At 42.4% G+C, this 3668-nt stretch overlaps 1 non-coding gene across 1 annotated transcript; it reads right to left on the reverse strand.

Annotated features, from left to right (window-relative positions):
- Positions 1-3183: 3183 nt before the first annotated feature.
- Positions 3184-3254, reverse strand: TRNAE-UUC (transfer RNA glutamic acid (anticodon UUC)). Its single transcript has one exon. It is a non-coding gene; the product is annotated as a tRNA-Glu (tRNA).
- Between the last annotated feature and the right edge of the window lie 414 nt (positions 3255-3668).

Below are 3668 nucleotides of genomic sequence, written 5' to 3' on the forward strand. Positions count from 1 at the left end.
TAACCACTATGCCATATTGCTTTGGTCTAATTTGACCATGAGCAGTAGTAAAAAACTTTGTTACAAAATGGTAGATAGATTTCTTAGGATTTTGAAATCTGTAAATAAAGGTACTATTTTCCTATCTCAACTATTTTATTCAATTGTCTTTTTATTCTTAGAACTTGCAATTCTGCCTGTGTCTGTAAAGATGCCAGTACTGGTGTTATGGGTTGATTTGTGTCCCCGCAAAATATATGTTTAAGTCCTCACCCTCAGTGCCTGTGAATGTGACCTTATTTGGAAATAGTCTTTGCAGATATAATTAGTTAACATGAGGTCATACTGGAGTAGGGTGGGCCCTAATCCAATATGAAATTTGTCCTTATAAAGAGAAGAGACACAGAGACACAGGAAAGAGGGCCATGTGAAGATGAAGCAGAGATTGGAGTGATGCTGCCACAAGCCAAGGTATGCCAGGACCACTGGAAACCACAAGAGACAAGGAAATAATATTCTCTTAAAGCCTTCAGAGAGTAGAACCCTGCTGGCACTTTGATTTCTGACTTCTAGCCTCCAGGACTGTAAGAGAATAAATTTTTGTTGTTTTAAGTCACCCAGTTTGTGGTACTTTGTTACGGCAGCCTTAGGACACTAATACAACTGGTAAATCATAAATCAAAAAAACAAAAACAAAAACCTGTTGCTATCAAGTTAATTCTGACTCACAGTGACCCCATAGGACAGAGTAGAACTGCCCCGTAGGGTTTCCAAGACAGTAATCTTTTTTTCTTTCTTTCCCTTTCCTTTTTTTTATTGTTGTAGTTTAAGTGAAAGTTTACAATTCAGGTTAGTCTCTCATACAAAAATTTATACATACATTGTTATGTGACACTAATTACTCTCCCTATACTGTGACAGCACACTCCTCCTTTCCACCCCTGATTTCCCATGTCCATTCAACCAGCTCCTACCCCTTTCTGCCTTCTCATCTCACCTCCAGAGAGAAGCTGCCCATTTAGTCTCATGTATCTACTTGAGCTAAGAAGTACACTCTTCACGAGTATCATTTTATGTCCCACGGTCCAGTCCAATCTTTGTCTGAAGAGTTGACCTTGGGAATTGTTTTAGTTCTGGGTTGACAGAGAGTCCAGGGGCTGTACTTTCTGGGGTTCCTCCAGTCTCAGACCATTAAGTCTGGTCTTTTTACTAGAGTTTGAGTTCTGCATCCCGCCATTCCCCCGCTCCATCAGGGACTGTCTGTTGTGTTCCCAGTCAGGGTGGTCATTGGTGGTAGCCAGGCACCATCTAGTTCTTCTGGTCTCAGGCTGATGAAGTCTCTGGTCTATGTGGCCCTTTCTGTCTCTTGGGCTAATACTTTCCTTGGGTCTTTGGTGTTCTTCATTCTCCTTTACTAGAGGTGGTTGCAACCAATTGATACTTCTTAGATGGCTGCTTGCTAGCTTTTAAGACCCCAGACGCCACTCACCAAAGTAGGATGCAGAGCATTTTCTTAATAAGCTTTGTTATGCCAATTGACCTAGATGTCCCCTGAAAGCATGGTCCGCAGACCCCCAAGACAGTAATCTTTACGAAAGCAGACTGCCACATCTTTCTCCTGCACAGTGACTAGTAGGTTTGTACCACCGGCCTTTTGGTTAGCAGCTGAGTGCTTAACCACTGCACTACCAAATCCTCCATATTAGGTGCTTAATAAACCTCTTTTAAATGAATGAATGAATGAGCCAATGTAGTTTTAGCAGGCTTAAAGAAAGGCCTTACTTTTCCTTCCTCTATACTGACAATCCCAAATGGAACTAGACATTTTAAGGTCAAGATACAAAGGGAATCTATTGTTTTCTTTGCCTAGCATTCCTCCCCTTTCTTCTGGTAGAAGATACCATCTTTTCTGTGGGGAAGCTATTCCATGTGGTAGAAGTAGAGCTGCTCCCCCTACCCTTGACCATAGAAATGAGTACATGATCCTTGCCTGGTGTAGGCTAATTAGAGTCCTCTTTCCCTTGGCCACAGTGATGGATTCAGGGCAGTGCACATGACTTAAGCAGGATTGTGCCAGTTATTAATTTATCATCTCTTAGTGCCAAACCCATCCTTCTTTGCTTAGCTTTGTGATCTTGGAGCTGTGCCCTGTAAACATTTTTCCTTCTGTTAAACTTCATCAATAGAGGGCAAAGGAATAACCCTGCGAGGCAATGGAAGCAAGAAGACGTTTCCCTTCCAGGTCTGGTCCTCCAATATTATTAGGGGTGTACAGGGGTGCTCAGCTGTACCCTCAGTCTATGTGTTTCCTATTAGCAGCCACTGCAGAGGAAGAGACGCAGCTCACTCATACCCTCTGGCAATAGCGGGCTGCTTTTACACACCAGTTGAAGCCTGTCCACACTCTCTCACAGAATTCTCATTCCTGTTGTGGTTGTTGAGTGCCCTTGAGTTGGTCCCCGACTCATGACAACCCCAAGCATAATGGAACAAAGTGTTGCTCAGTCCTTCACCATGCCTACGATCATTAGTTCTATTGTGGTCCATAGGATTTTCCAAAGATGAATGCCAGGCCCTTCTTCCTAGACCATCTTAGTCTGTGTCATGGACTGAATTGTGTCCCCACAAAATACCTGTCAACTTAGCTAGGCCATGATTCCCAGTATTGTGTGATTGTCTACCATTTTGTCATCTGATATGATTCTCCTATGTGTTGTAAATCCTATCTCTATGACTTTAATGAGGTGGGATTAGCGGCAGTTATGTTAATGGGACAGGACTCAATCTACAAGATTAGGTTGTGTCTTAAACCAATCTCTTTTGAGATATAAAAGAGAAGTGAGCAGAGAGAGAGGCAGGGGGATCTCATACCACCAAGAAACAAGAGCCAGGAGAATAGCAAGTCCTTTGGACCTGGAGTCCCTGTGCTGGGAAGCTCCTAGACCAGGGGAAGGCTGATGACAAGTACCTTCCTCCAGAGCCAACAGAGAGAGAAAGCCTTCCCCTGGAGCTGATGTCCTGAATTTGGACTTTTAGCCTACTATACTGTGAGATAATAAATTTCTCTTTGTTAAAGCCATCTAGTTGTGGTATTTCTGTTATAGCAGCACTAGAAAACGAAGTCTGAAAGCGCCACTGAAACCTGCTCAGCATCATAGCAACACGCAAGTCTCCACTGACAGAGGGGTGGTGGGTCACATGAGGTGCCTTGGCCAGGAATTGAACCAGGATCTCTTGCATGAAAGGTGAGAATTCTACCACTGAACCACCAATGCTCCCATTCCTGTGGTAGGCACACTCTTTTCAAAGATATCTGAATCTTAGCCTTGGTGGGGAAAGGATCATTTAATTCTTTATTCTTCACTTCACTTATCTTTAGCCTAGAGTTAATAGCTGCTCTTTTGCACCTGCTACTTTAGGACCTATTAGAGTCATTATTATTATTATTATCTTTAAACCCTTTCTAGTTAAAAAAAAAGAAAAAGGGAGGTGTGTTAACTTTTAACAGTTAACTACCTTTTACTGTTCTACTTATGTTAAATTTCCCCCTTTTGTCGTGGATTGAACTGTGTCTTCCAAAAATATGTGTCATCTTGGCTAGGCCACGATTCCCAGTATTGTGTGATTTTCCACCGTTTGTCATCTGACGTGATTTTCCTATGTGTTGTAAATCCTACCTCTATGATGTT

The sequence above is a fragment of the Trichechus manatus genome, unplaced genomic scaffold (assembly GCF_000243295.1).
Source record: "Trichechus manatus latirostris isolate Lorelei unplaced genomic scaffold, TriManLat1.0 scaffold00101, whole genome shotgun sequence".
In the NCBI taxonomy this organism is placed as follows: Eukaryota; Metazoa; Chordata; class Mammalia; order Sirenia; family Trichechidae; genus Trichechus; species Trichechus manatus.